Source organism: Macrotis lagotis, chromosome 5 (genome assembly GCF_037893015.1).
Source record: "Macrotis lagotis isolate mMagLag1 chromosome 5, bilby.v1.9.chrom.fasta, whole genome shotgun sequence".
Taxonomy (NCBI): Eukaryota; Metazoa; Chordata; class Mammalia; order Peramelemorphia; family Peramelidae; genus Macrotis; species Macrotis lagotis.
The window spans coordinates 190,590,806-190,606,645 of record NC_133662.1 but is presented as its reverse complement, the minus strand read 5'-3'; the positions used below and the strand labels follow the sequence as shown (position 1 = coordinate 190,606,645).

Sequence of the window (15,840 nt, the reverse complement as noted above, 5' to 3'; positions counted from 1 at the left end):
TCCCGGCCTGTGCTCTGGTCTGTGAATGACCACAAGCACTCCTTTCTGCCCTGGAACCATGAGGAGGGTCTCTGCTCCTCTATGGTAGTAAGCTCTGTTGTGCTTCAGCTACTCTTCCTGGCACTGGGACCCTAGACTATAACCTGGATATGAGTATGGGCAAAGCAATAGGGTCCTGTCTCAAGGAGAGCAAAGCGATCTCTGTTATCTCCCCTGACCCCGACCCCCTCACTGTCCTTGGGCTGAGTGCTCTGGAAATAGCTGCTGGGTGACTCCTGAGACCTGTTTCTGGTCCATTAGGGTTGGGTCTGCACTGCTAAGACCTATGCTGGATTGTTCTCCACTCTCACCCAGGTATGGCAGAGTTTTCCTACTGATCTTCCAAGTTGTCCTTGGTAATACCTAGGTTGAGATGTCTGTAAAGGGCACCACTGCTGCAGATCCAGGTGCCCCATAATCTATTCCTAAATGACTGGGGCAGGGTCACTGCAGTGAGTTTGTGTGTATTTCCATGATGTAGTTCTTTTTACATTCATATAGTCTACCTATAAATTACTTTCTTGGTTCTACTTATTTGCCTCCACCTCAGTTCAGACATGTCTTTTCAAGTTTCTCTGAATTTTTCATGTTACTTGTTTCTTACAAATAAATTCCTCATCTCCACATCTAAAAAATGAATTCCTTAGGAGTAGAACTCTGTCTCAAACTAGTACAGTGCCTCAGTGATAGTAGATGTTCAACATATATTTGTTGATTGATCATGGCAACAAATGGGAGAAAAAAAGAGTAGAAGAGAACCAATCATGAGCAGATTCAGTGCCTGTAACCCTTGTTACTAAAGAATGAAAGAGGATGAAGCATCTTTGGTAGTCACCTTTGAAACTTCAAAGCTATATAGTAATGTGCTTAATTTTTAAAAATGGGGAAAAGGGAGAAAATTCAACCTCCTCTCAGTCTGTTTGCTTTCTCCCCTCCCCCTCTCAATTATGGGGAACCATTACAATGCTACCATAGGGAGAGCTCTGAACAAGACTGCCTTTAATAGCTGTGGTCATTTGTCTTTCACAACAAACTGCACATCCGCAAAAGGGTGGTTGGAACAGAGGCTGGCGTAACTGAGGGTGCAGGAATGGGGCTGCCCGGTTTCAGAGGATGCCCACATGAAAGGAAGCTTTCACAATGGGTGTACAGTAACATTTGCACGCCTAGGCCTAACCTGACAGTTATTTATGGTCCTGGGTTAGATAAAACCACCATGCAGAAAGGAATCAAGGCTTGAACTCAAGATGTGCCAAAATTCACAGATGGCCTTTTTTTCTCATCCTAACTGATTTTAGGAGAACAAGCAAAGCCTCCAGAGAGGAACTGCATAGGAATTCAATTGTCAGTACCTTCCATTCTGCAGCACCTGCTAGGGTGACCACCCACACACAGGTACCTTCCTATCAGAACCCAAGGTAACATGTACAGACTTAGAGAACTTAGTAAGTTGGTCAGGTTTAAGAAAGGAGACAAGGGAAATAGGAGGGCTGGATATGGAAGAGCTGATGGAAAAGCAGGTGTTTGTATCCATAGCTGTGGTGAGCCAGATTACTTACAACTTCCCTTAATGGGGATCTTTTTAGATTTGGAGGCCAGTCTGAGTGCATACTCTGAGGTTGGGGAAGCAATGTCTGACATTGTAAAAAGTGTTGGACTTGGAGTCTCACTGACCTTGGACTCAGTTTCCTTAAAATTGCTTTTCCTCTAAAATGAAAGACTCCAACCAGGTAACCATCCAGCTAATGTGCTACTAGGATTAATGTGTTGCTTAATCTCCTGAGTCCCTGGCAAAAGAATAGTAAAACTTACTGCTAAGGACCAACCCATGTATCTGGAAGGCATACTCCCTAATATTATGATCTTTTTACAAACTTTTAGTATGGGCTCATAAGAAAAAATGCATTTGCATGAGTTCCTATGCTCTTGTAATTTTCTGGAGGAAGAAGTGAGATTAATGCACATTATTATTATCCTCACATATAATACTAAAATGAGTGTTGGGATCTCTATAAAAGTAAGTACTTTGGTCCAATGAGGTAAATAATGAGGAATTAGTTTGGGGGCAAAACATAGTCTGTATCAAGAACATCTGAGCTCTTGCAAAGACCCTCAGGGTTACAGTGAAACCAAAGACAGAGGTTCCAAGGGAGGAAAAAAGTGTGTGTGTGTGTGTGTGTGTGTGTGTGTGTGTGTGTGTGTGTGTGTATGTTGTACACAAATAAGAAAGTCAGTTCATTGAGTCATAATTATAAATTACTCCAGATGTGGAGATGAAATCACCACCCAACCAATTGTGGAAGCCTGTCTGTGTCCAGCAATTGGAGGCTATTAATACAGGAAAATAGTTAGTTTTTATCATCATATGTAAATCTCTACATCATCTGATTATTTCCTCATGAGGGTGAAGGAGAGCCAGGATACCAATTCGGGGAATTTACCAGAATATGTTTTATTTTCTGAGTTCTGAGAAGTTTTCAGAAGAAATAGCTTATCTGGGATAAACTGTGGATGGGAGGCTCTCTTTTCCTTTTTTAAAGACCACTCAGTTATCTAACAATGTATTGTGATCCTATTGTTTTATAACAAACAAAGGCAAAATGTCATTTATTCAAAAAGAATAAAAATTGGGATCCTTAGAAATCTGAATATAGTTTTTGCAGGCATTTCAGTGATGCTGAGGCAGAGGAAGGCAAAGATATCTTATTTCGTCTCAAAGTTTAGAGCTAGGAAAAAAGTAGATGGCTGTTGGAGCAAGCCATAGCATCTAATGTAAGAGGTTGATATTCTGAAAGAGACTCCTATAGGGATGGGATTGGACCAGATGAATTTTAGAGTTGCTTCTTACTCAAAGATTCTGTAATTTGTTTCAGAAATCAGAGGTGGGGAAGCCACTTAGAGTAATTACTGCTTTATCCTTGGGAATTATTCCAGGGAAACCAAGAAAATTCCTTAACACGGGCAAAATCTAGAGGAAATGGGCCGTGTTTGCTGAAAATGAAGCTGCCTTGATTTGCATAATGCACAAACAGATGTGGTCTATCTGAAAATGTAAACAGCTCTTTTTTTGCAGTATTTATACAATCCAGTCAGGATTTTGGATGAATCACATCAACAGAGAACTTGGAAAGCAATGATAATTCTCTGTGTGTTCTTGAGATGATTGGTTGGCAGTCCCATCAGTCAATGTATGTTCTATCCTTCATGCTTTGGCTTTTATCAATAGTATGTGGGTATTAAAGAGGAGATTCCCCAATACTGGCAGGAATTCAAGGCCAATTTGTATTTTGAAGTTCAGTGTTATCTCTCAGGAGAACTACCCTTGTGCTTATTGCAAAGCAATTGTTGAGATTTTAATCAGAAACCTTTCTCAGTTTCTTCCACATTAATTCATTTTACTTTGTAACTATTCATATAAGCTATTTGGGTTATATCAATTGGTGAAGGGGGAGGAAGGATGTCTTCAGTTTGTTAACTCCCCAACCAAGATCATTCATTCATTCATTCATTCGAACAACTGTTCTTTTCACTCAGTATATGGCTAGAGATGTATTTGTAAGACCAGTTCTGCTGCTTAACACCTGTGTGACCTTGCATAAACCAGTTTATCTCTCTGGATCTCAGTTTCTCATCTGAAAAATGAGACCATTAGATGGCCTCTAAGCTTTCTTCTACCTTTAAGTCAATGAACCCATGAAGCCTACCCTCATGGGACTTCCACTGTACACACACATTTATTCCTCTAAACTCTTTATTAATTCAACTTTGAAGTCAGGTGCCATATTTTGTTCATTTGTTGAAGCTCTTAAAATGTCTTTTACATTGACCAGTACCCATAGATTTCTTCTACCTTTAAGGCAATGAACCTATGAAGCTCACCCTTATGGGACTTCTACCGTACCAACATATTTATTCCTACAAACTCTTTATTAATTCAAGCAGAGGTAAAACTCTTATTTTATTTTTTCTTCATAAAGAATGATTAGCTTGAAGTCAGGTGCTTAAGATTTTTAAAAGCTTAAAAGCTTAAGATTGTTCTTAAATCTTTGCTTATCATCTAATCAGGCCAGAGCCTGGAGAATTGTTTTTAATGATGTAGAATCTTAGGACTAGTAAACACTTAAAAAGAATCCACCTCCACCTCCATCCCATCTTTAAGAAACTTGGCCATATGAGCTTTCCTTGTATTTTTGAGGGCTATATAACAGGCTTCACCAATATTAAGTACTGTCAAGAAATTCCTGCTTACATCCAATCTATATCTCCTTTGCTATAATAAAAGCCATTTCCTCTTCTTCTTACCTCATTGGGTATAGGAAAACAGCTTGTTAGCCATCCTCTTGGGAAATAATTTGAATCACTTTTTAATAACTAAGCAACATGAAGCAGAAATAGATAAAAAGGATAGATAATCCATTTCTCATCTTGGCAACCCATATGTGTGGCATGGGTAGAGGTGAGAAAAATGATGGTTGTCCATTTTACACAAGGACACTCTGAATCATAGCCTTTACTGTGAGGTTTTTATTCTCTGAATATGTAACTATTTACTTTGAGGTCCACTGTGATAGTTTCTTGTTTTGTTTTTGATTTTTTTCATTTAGATATAGACCTGGAATTTCACCAGCAAAGGAAACTTGTAGAGTAGAAACTACTTCCATTGATGAAGATTAGCAACTACTGTGAAATTTATATTCAGTCAATAAATCATGCAAAAAGAATTTCTTAAGTATTTATTATGAGCCTGGCCATGGGAATGCAAACAGAAATGGAAAATAATCCTTGCTTTCAAGGAATTTACATTCTAATGGGGGAAAGAGAACTGAAAGTCATATAAAAGAGAACTGTCATATAAGACTGTCATATGAAGGAACTGTCATATAAAAGATAGCAGTCATATATGACTGAAAGTCATATAAAAGAGAACTACAAAGATAAGAGAGATGGTATATAGTCTGGGCAGCTGGGTGGCAAAATGGCTAAAATACCAGATCTTGAGTCAGGAAGACTCATCATCCTGAGTTCAAATCTGGTCTCAGATATTTACTGTGTGACCCTGGGCAAGTCACTTCACCCTGTCTGCCTTAGTTCCTGTTTTGTAAAGTGAACTGGAGAAGGAAATGACAAACCACTCCAGTATCTTTGCCAAGAAAACCCCAAATGCGTCACAAAGAGTTGGACACGTCTGAAGAGTGAATCAACAACAATGAGGGGAGAGAACTATCCAATTGAGAGGGGGGAATAGTAGAGAAAGTCCTGTGGAAATGAATCTTCAATCCAGTCCAGATATTGATGAAGACATGTTTGACCTGTGACTTCTTCTGAAATTGGAAGTTCTAAGATGAACATCCCAATTAGAAGGTGAGACCACAGGGGTAGAGGATTCTTCCAATATGAGAAATACTTCTGAGGTAGTATAAGCAGTATCTGCTCTCATTTGTTTCCTATTTATTCCATATGTAGCTTGCTTTGTATACATTCGTTTGCATGTCGTATCTCCCTATTGAATTGTAAGCTCCTTGAGGGCAGGTACTGTTTTTTTCCCTCTTTTGTATATTCAGGACTTAGAGCCTATGCACTTGATATATAATAGATGCTTAATAAATTTTTGCTGATTGATTGAAAAGAACTCACATTCTAATGGGGGGAGAAACATCTACAACTAGGCATGAACAGGATATGCACAGAGCAGAAGAGAAAAGTTCAGAAGGCAAGACAATAACATTTTAGGCATAAACATTAACATTTGAGGGCACCATTAAAGAAAATGGGATTAGAATTTAGATCTTCCTATTCCAAATTTAGTGCACATCAATATTTGGAATACTCAGTATATTTCCATCTTGAGAAAGTTTATCAGGAATTTGGAAATGTTTTAGCAACCCATGAGCTCATGCTTTTATACAAGTTGGATTCCCCTTTGGGAGCCACTAGCCTATTACAAGCAAATCATAAGGGTTTTTAGTTTTATGCTTTGGTTTGGTTTGGTTTTTTCCCTTAGGTGATTGGGGTTAATTGATTTGCCCATGGTTACACAGTTGGTTAGTGTCTGAGGATGGGTTTGAACTCAGATTCTCCTGAGTCTGAGAGCATAATACAAGAAAGTCTATATTATCTTTTAGTTCCTTTGATCTATCCTCATAGATTAAAGGTCATACTCTTTAAATGTTCTCCAAATTGTCAATACTTTTCTTAAAATGTTGTGCCTCAAACGAAGCACAGTAGGACAAAGATAATACCTACAAATATGATGTGTCTCAAAGCAGAATACATTAAGATTAAAAGCACCAATTTACTGTTCACTTGGTTACTTGTCATTGGTAGTCACCTCATATTACTGCTTCATTGAATTCGCCATTCATCAGAAGCCTATATATCCTTTTTACATAAACTAAATGTCTAGTCATATTTTCCTCATCTAATACTTGCCAATTTTTTTAATCAAAGTATGGGACCTTATAGTAATCTCTATTAAATTGTATCTTATTAATTTCCACCCTTTTTGTCAGTTAGAGAAATTTTGGATCATTTCTCTTTCAATGAACATTTTAACAATCTCTCCATCTTTGTGCCTATACCTACAAATTTGGGAAACTGTATGATCCATGACATCTAAATTATTGATAAAATTATTAAACAGAATTATAGCTGTTTGACTTTTGTCCATTGAGGACATTGGTCCATTTGATTACAACTTTTGGGTATGATCTTTCACATTTTGGTGTTGCATTTTCAAAATTGCAACAGCTACAAAGGTAGCTGAAAAGTTGACTAGATCAAATTGTTGTCATATTTTGTTCAAGGAAAATTGGGATTAGATAAATAGTACTATCTATTTTCATCATTTTTCCTTCAGTTATTCATTTCCTAGTTATGTGATTCCCAGGCAAGTCACCTAATCTCTCTTTGCCTTAGTTTCTTCAACTGTAAAAATGGGAATATTGACATCTATGTCACATGATTTTGTAAGGGAAATATGAGATAATATTTGTAATACACTTAGAAGAGTGCTTGCCATAGAACAGGTAAATGCATAAATACTTATTCCTTTCCTTTCCTCTTTCTGTCTATTTTGCCTTCTTCCTCTGACTCTGACCCCCTTCCAAAACTCATTTCAGAATAGAAAAACTGGCTTGAACTACTCCACATCCAAGGAAACAATTCTCAGACTCAGCCATGCTATGACAACACCTGTATGTTGCCCTTCTTTCCCCCTAGTGAGTCTGATTGTCATCTACTACTCATCCAACCCTATGCTTTGTGTTTAAGGCCTCTGAAACTTGGAATCATAGAAGGATCATACAACAAAAAGGCAGCAATTCACAAACCTCATGGGATAGGATAAGGATAGAATAAGAGGCAAGGAAAGGGGTGGGGGGGATGTTTAGGGAAGAGTCTTTATCATGCATGACTTTGGACTGAAGATCACTGAGGAAAGAAAGCTGAAGGCTTGGAAAATTATTGTTCTTGTGTCCTCTACAACCTTCAAGTTTGTAGTCCTTTACTTCTAAGAATTAGCTTATTTAAAAAGTAATTCCACAACTTCCCTACATAACAGGAAAATCCAGTTTTGGCCCAAGATACTGTCTTGTTGTTCTGTATGTTATTATAAGAACTTGTTATCTGAGCTGTTACATCCAGCACTTATGGATTTGGTGATTGTTTGCTCATTATTCACTGATTGTTAGGAAAACATTGAGGGAAAACAAGAACTTAACAGTCAAACTTAGTAATCATGAGTAAAGAAGGTCAATGTTCCGCTAGCAAAGTCACCAGCATAATGCCTTAGTTTTAAAATAATATCTATCTTTTATTTTTTTTATCTATTTGCTAGCCACACTTGGGAATATTGTGAGTTGTGCACTGTGAGTTGTGGAGATATTCCGTGTTTTTATTATATAGTCCTTCAATGATTCCCAACTTCAGAGGCCTTGAACACAAAGTCTAGGGTTGGATGAGTAGTAGATGACAATCAGATTCACTGGAGTGAAGGAAAGATAACACACAGCTTTGTGGTCACAGCATGGCAGAGCCTGAGAGTTGTTTCCTTGGATATGAAATAGTTCAAGCTAGTTTGTCTATTATGAAATGAGTTTTGTAGGGGGTCAAAGTCAGAGGAAGGAGGCAGGATAGTATCTTCTTTGAAAATTGCAGATTCTGTCTGGCTTTTGTCAGATATACTTGGAATATAATACTGGGCACTGTGTTTGTGTTACCAAAGAGAGTATATTGTCCACAATAGGCTAACAAAGACAACATTGGGATGTGAGCTTTGTTTTTCTAGAGGTGATGATAGATTTGTGTTGATTTGTATTGATTGCCTTAATCATATTCCTTACCTTCTCCCCATCAACTGAGGGTCAGCCACATAAGGGTTGTGGTTATGGAACAAAAAGAAGCCAATTGATATCTCTGAAAGGGCCAACTTTTGACCTTGACCTCATTAAAGCAACAATCTGACCAGGTGAACTTATCCTACTGAAGACTTTAACCATTGAGAACTTACAGAATTGGGTCCATTTGCATTCATTTTATTATTACAAATTTTTGATCCCTTTTGTCCTTCACCAGGAAGCCATGAGGTAGTTTTGTCATGGACTAGTTCCTCTATTCATTCCTTCTCCATATGCTAACCTGCCACAATCTTTGTTTCATATCATAAAGAACTCCACAATAAAAGGAACTGTATTATTAGGGTTATACCAGTACTTTTCATAGTGATCTGTTCAATTTGAACAAATATATTCCTCCAATAGCAATTTTTCCAAAGGTAAGGAAATATTTTAGTTGAAGGGGCATAGCTATTAGGGTGAGATTTGAAAAGTGAAAGTGAAAAATGTTTCTTGAATAGATCAAACACTGGAACACATTAAAATAGTTTTACCTATTCTCTCAGATTCTCACTTGCAGCCTCTAATAGACTTTTCTTTAATTACTCAATGTTCTTATTTAGTGGAGGGGAGTGGTGGAAACCAAGTCTCTTTCTCAGCCTGACTACCTCTCATCAGTTTACTTGTTTTATTTTAACTGTAGGAAGGATTTGAGTGAATCTGATAAAAATTAGATGCAGTGTGAAATAGATTACAATACCTCTCAAGTTATATTTGAGATACAATGACCATCTCGAAGCAAAATGGTGGCCAAAAGATTTCATATGGGCATGTGTTCTGCAATTTATAATGCCTTTCAAAGGTTCAGGTTTATAATGGTTAAGAGTTTAAAGTCAGAGATCTATGAATGTGATGATTAAGGTTTTCAGTTTGGAGAACTCCTAGTCTTAAAAAAAGAGGATAACTATTGTAGTTCCACTGTGGTGAATAGACAATTGAAAAACAATAATTGGTGAAAAAAAACTGAATAAAATCACCTCTAAGACTTTTATATCTGATGTCACATGGAGAACATTTAAACCCTGGAGATTCCAAATGGAATAGGACTAGGTAGAATATCTAAAAAACTTATTCTTTCATTGCATGGCTCTGAATGTTGTATATGTTGTGATTCAATTTATTTTGGATTTGCTTAAACTTGAACTAAATTTTTTCAGTGTAACACCTTGCTCTATATTTGGAAGGTTTATCTTTCACATCAAATTTTATAGGTGAGGTTGAGCTGAGATTGGAAAATGAGCATTGTGGAATAAAAAATTTCCTGCTAAGCTTGTGACACCCTCTATTGAAGTTATACCTGGTCCAATCAACATCTGCCAAAATGACTCTAATTTTCCTACCAAGAAAACAACTCTTTCCCAGAAAACTTGTTCTTACTAACCTTATTCAATCTATATTAAATTTCACACTAGTATCATTAATGTAAATTCTTTTGGATTTTGGAACAAAAACAAATTGTTTTTAAAAAGCAAAAAATAGCCCCTTTACACATTGATGATCATCTTATAAATCTCTTTTTTGAGTCAGAAGTATCTCTTTTCCTCTCTCAACTCACTCTTTCCTAGACTTCTTAGCCCCAGTATAAATATGTGAACTTGACAGTTTCAGGGAAAAGGGCAGTTTACCAAAAACAAAACAAAACAAAAAACCACATATACTGTTTCTTTCTTTCTCTGAAGCAATAGCTGAACATCTCTAAATCTTTCTTTCTTTTCTCTCTCATCTAATTATAGGATGAGTTTTTGACTCTACCCAAACTAAACCAAATAAGATCCAATCAATCAATCAATCAATCAATCAAAGGAGTATACTAGATGTGAACAGTTCCCTAATAAATTTGGGAGATGGGAAGAATTTTGATCATTGGATAAAATCAGAAGTACATGAAGGAAATAGTTGTCATTGGCTGAAGAAAATTAGTAATGCCCATGGACATGGGTCTATGGATAATATAGTAAATCAGCTTAAAGTTCAAAAGCAAAGGTTGGGAAGTTTCAAGCTTGAGAACATCTTGAAGAGACAGACCCCTTTTGATTATACCAAAGTACAACGTGGTGGAGGGGGAGTTTTGCTCCCTTTCTCTCCTGTGTTTATGTTATAAAAGACTGGTTTAGTAGGAGATAACATACCTGGGAGCTAAAAGACATGTTAAGGACAATTGGTTTTAGCATTCTCTAAGGGCACTGACCCTCACAGCTCATGTCACTTTTCTTTTAAGTTAGTGCTTAAAATTTTGCTTTGCTTATAGAGTCCAGTGCCTTCTACCTGAGGAATTTTATCAGAATTCCAAGGATGGACAAAAAGACTTCCTGTAACCAGAAACTACTGCTTTACATATTAACCATATATGTTCTCTAAATTCAGTCCTACACGCCCAAGAAGCATAATAAATACAAGGGACAAACGTGCCTCTGGTTTTAGGGAGATATTCTTAATGCACTATATTTTCAAATACCTTAGCGCAGTGCTGATAACATAATAATGTTTAATGAATTCTTTTTTAATCTAACTACTGGGGTGCGAATTAGTGGCGAACACTCTAAATGGGGCCTCTTGACTAGTACTAGAAATCTCAATTCCTGGAATCCTAAAAGAAGTACTCATCATCTTTTAAGGATCCAACTTGCTAGTACTTATAGGAATTGAGGAAGAGGCCTAGGAAAGGGTGCTGCTCACTAAATGTGTATATGATTACAACATAGGAAAAGAAGATAGTACTTAAAATAATTGTATTTAGTTCCTATTTCTGAAATATTCTGGCTGTGTGATCTAGGGCAAGTCACTTATGCTCCATTTCCCTCCAGTTTTCCCAAAGGTTAAATGATAATAAAAGTACCTACCTCCCAAAGTTGTTATGAACTAATATTTGTCAAGCACCTAATACTATATCTGAACATAACAGAAATATATGAATGTTAATTATTATTATTATTCCTTCTTCATATCACATAACCATACTTATATTTACAGCTATATCTATGTGTTTAAATATAAAACTCTATTTATTTTTATAGCTATATATCTATATATGTATGTATGTGATATGTTTGTATATGGCAGGATAACAAAAGATATAGTGCTAAGTGCAATGTCAGCAAAACCTGTGTTCAAATCTCATCTCTGACTCTTAACAGCTTATACAATAGACAAGACCCATAATCTCTATTAATTCTCTAAGACTGGGCAACTAGCTAAGTGGTGCAGTGGAGAGAGCACTGGCCCTGGAGTCAGGAGGACCTGAGTTCAAATCCAACCTCATACACTTAATAATTGCCTAGCTGTGTGGCCTTGGGCATTGCCTTAAAATAAAATAAAAATAAAAATAAATTCTCTAATACTGGTCCACTAAGTTATGGATGGATTGTGACCTGTGTTATCTGAAGGAATTCTTGTACCAACCAAAGGGAGGGGGACTAAGGGAGGAGGAACATATATGACCCAATAAATCATTTGGTCTGCCACTGCCATGGCAACCACAGGCAGGACTTGAAATTCATTAAATCTAGGAGTTATTTAGGGATGAATTGATTCAATGCTTGACCAAATTAATTTGATAATTTCTTACAGCTTGTCAATGATGTTATAAATATCCAAATGACCCTTGGCAGAAAAAGAGGTTTTTCACCCAAAGCTAGAATGATAGATCCTTCACCTCTCTCTCTCTCTCTCTCTGAAATAAGGATCTGTATTTTCATGAAATAAGATTATCCTTTCTAGTGATAGTTCACAGCTCAGCCCTGCCAAGCCTGTGCTCCTCTTTTCCAAGTCATAGGCTCATAGATATTGAGCTGGAATAAACCTAGAGGACATCTAGTCTATCTCATTAGATAGTTAAGAAATTGAGGTTAACCTATCTGCCTGGGTATCATGGGTAATAATTGACAGAGACAAGATTTGAATTTGAGTCAAATGCACTTTTGCACTGTGCTATGTCCTTCATTATGTTCAACATTGTTGTCCTCTGTTTCTGGAGAAGATCAAAATGGCATCACTATGTGTCCAACTGTGGCAGATCAGACCAATACCAACTTGGAAGTCTCTACTACAGATCTAGCACAAGTAATCTGTACGACTATTTGGAATGAAAATGTTGCTAATTTTTCATGTCACTTTTCTTTTAAGTTAGTGCTTAAAATTTTGCTTTGCTTATAGAGTCCAGTGCCTTCTTTGATATGGGCATGCCAAGCTGGGTGCTCCTGTGCCAATGTCTCCTTTGTGTCACAATCAATTTCAAAGTTCTTTAGAGAGTCCTTGGGAGCTTCTTCTGACCTCCATGTGAGTGCTGGTCTTGGGTGAGTTCTCCATTTGAATACTTGGCAGTTTAGTTTGAGAAGGAATTTCAATATTTAATACCTTATCTTGCTCAATGATCTTCAGAATTTTTCTAAGACAATTCAAATGGAAGTGGTTCAATTTTCTGGCATGGTGCTGGTAAACTGTCCAGTATTCATAGGCATGCAACAATGAGGACGGAACAACACCTTCAGTTGGTTAAGCAGCCTAATGCTTCTTCTATTGAACTCTCACTTTAGAGTCTCCCAAACACTGAACTAGCTCTGGCAATTCATGTATTAACCTCATCAGAGCAACTTTAAAGGTCACAATGCTCACCTCCTTATTTTATAGATGAAAAAAGTGAGACTTAAAGAGGTAAATGATTATTCCAAGTCTGAACAAAGTACACATAAAAGATATGCTAATGTACATATATGGTTAGACATAGTGGACATTCCTGGAAAGCATATTGCCAGGGCAAGTGAACTCATCTATAGCAGTCAAAATTTTTCCATTTGCTGGAATCAGTGGTTCCATGTTTGGATGGTATGAGACTGGCTGGTAGAAAACCTTTTTTTTTCCTTGGTGTTGTCAGGCAAAAATTAGCATTAAGTGAAAGAATTGATGCAAACTCAGTTGTATCTCAGTCTCAGAGGTTGCATTGAGTGCACAATCATTTGTGAATGGAAAGCCACACACCAACTCTCCCTCTACTTTAGTCTTATCTTGTTGCCTTTTCAAATTAAGTAGCTGACCTTGATGCCATTTTCAGTCTTTTTAAAGGTATCTGATAACATTGCTGAAAACATAACTAAAAATAATAAGAGCAAGAACATAGTTCTGTTTCTCTATTGATGACTGGAAAAGCACAAGAGTATTGTTTATTATCCAGAACACCTGCAAGGATGCCATCACGAAACTGAACACAAGACTGATCAACTTCTCTGGGCAACCAGATTTTGTCATATCAACCTATCAACCTTCATTAATGACTTATTAAGATCTTGGTCAGATCAATAAATGTTGTGTTCAGACCTCTGTTCTGCATCTGGCATTTCTCCTGGAGTTGTTGGCCAGTAAAAACTGTATTGACTGTTCCCCAGCCCTTTCTGAAACCATACTGTTAAGGATCTAATTGTTAAATTGCATCTCTTTAAAAATAAATGCAGTGGAATTGAACTAGATTACAACATTTTAAATGTCTTAGGCACATTAATACGATTGGACAGAACAGAAAGATCCAGGAAATTAACATCAGATACTAGATCTGATCCATATATGTTGTTCTGGCATGGATCTAACTGAGTAAGTTCCCTGATAATTTGGGTTGTATATTGGAACAAAATGAGACACTCACAAGTCATTCAGCTTGTGATATTTAAGTTGATATTTTGATATTCAAAAAAAGTTAGGTATTGAGGACAATTTGAGGTGATTCAGTTGAGCAGACCTTCCTTGCCTCAGAATTAGCCAAGTCTCAGAAACTCCTCTCTCTCTCCTCAAGGTCATCATGGCTAATTTGAACTCATGTGATCAGAGACATCAAAAATCTTAGCCTTAGTCCTCTGTGTCAATCATTTTTCAAGTAATGTTTCAGTATCCTTTTTTTTTTTAAAGGTTTTTGGCAAGACATTGGAATTAAGTGGCTTGCCCAAGGTCACACAGCTAGGTAATTATTAAGTGTCTGATGCCAGATTTGAATCAGGTACTCCTGACTCCAGGGCCGGTGCTCTATCCACTGCACCACCTAGCCGCCCACTCAGTATCTTCTAAGGAAAAAAAAAACTTCCCTAATTTTTATAGTAGTATGAGGTTAAGATTGCTCCCATCACATATGGGGGAAGCATTGAAAGATCATATTGAAGTACATGTTTTGGTCCAATGTTATAATTATTTATTATAAAACAGGCAACACTATGATCAAGAGAATTAAGTATTTATACTTAAGAAGCTGTGAATTTAAATCCTGCCTCAGATACTTACTAGATGTGGGACTCTAAGAAAGTCACCTAACCAAACTCAGACTGTTTCTTTGGGATAATAATAGACCTTACCTCTCAGGCTTCTGGTGATTATCAAAGGAGATAGCATATATAAAGTGCTTTGTCAATTTAAAGATGCAATATAAATTCTATTATTGCCCTTACATAGAAATATAATTAATATTCCTCTTGCTAATTTTACTTATTTTTCCTGGTTTCATTGCTAGGTCTAATTGAACAAATAAAAACCAAGGTCTTGAAAATATTTTATTTTCTGTAAACATAGGTTTTCCATCCTTTATTTCTAGAAATTTTGGATTATTTATAGGAACCAATTGAGTTATTCTTTTCTTAGCTTTTCTGGGGAAATGGCATGAGCCCAATATTATCTGTGAGGAAATACCAAATTAGAGAAGAATTATTTTATTGGGGGGGACTGTTTTTCAAACTAAAGAAACCATGTTATTTTTCATGGTTCAGAACACCATTAACTTTGAGAAATCAGAGCAACTTTAAAGGTCACAATGCTCACCTCCTTATTTTACAGATGAAAAAAGTGAGACTTAAAGAAGTAAATGATTATTCCAAGTCTGAACAAAGTACACATAAAAGATGTGCTAGAGTATATGGTTAGCTTAAAAAGTTTACAAAAAATTCTCTAAAATTGGAAGGAATCCTAGAGATTTACAAGTTCATCCTCCATCATTTTACATGAGGAAGTACTTGGAGAAGTAAATTAACATATTTAATATTCAAATTCAAGCTCTATGATTTGAAATCAGTGCTCTTTTCATTCATTATAAACACAGTTAATAGAGAACTAAAAGAAGCATTTTCTACCTCCAATGAAAGAACCAAAATAAGTAAAACTAATTAAAATAAGGATATTTAATATTCATCTAGAACTTTAGAGTTTATAAGGCTCTTATATATTTATATATATGTGTGTGTGCCCTTTTTTATATAACTATTATATAAATATCCAAATTTAATGAGAAACATTAAAATCTTCTCTCACTAATGTGTTATGGTCTATGTATTCTTAGAATTCAGTTAATTCTTTCTTTATGAATTTAGATTTAAGGCATTTGAAACATATAAGTTTAATATTGATAATTTTTTGTTGTCTTTGGTTCCTTAGCATAATAGTTTCT

The 15,840-nt window shown here is 36.3% G+C and overlaps 1 long non-coding RNA gene across 4 annotated transcripts in view; it reads left to right on the top strand.

The window, feature by feature from the left end:
• The window catches only part of LOC141488210 (uncharacterized), a 146,411-nt gene extending 130,925 nt beyond the window's left edge, over positions 1-15,486 (top strand). For all 4 annotated transcript variants that reach the window (XR_012468614.1, XR_012468613.1, XR_012468615.1 and 1 more), the window contains one exon: positions 12,582-15,486. This is a non-coding gene — a long non-coding RNA (uncharacterized LOC141488210). The remainder of the gene's footprint in view (positions 1-12,581) is intronic.
• Positions 15,487-15,840: the final 354 nt, after the last annotated feature.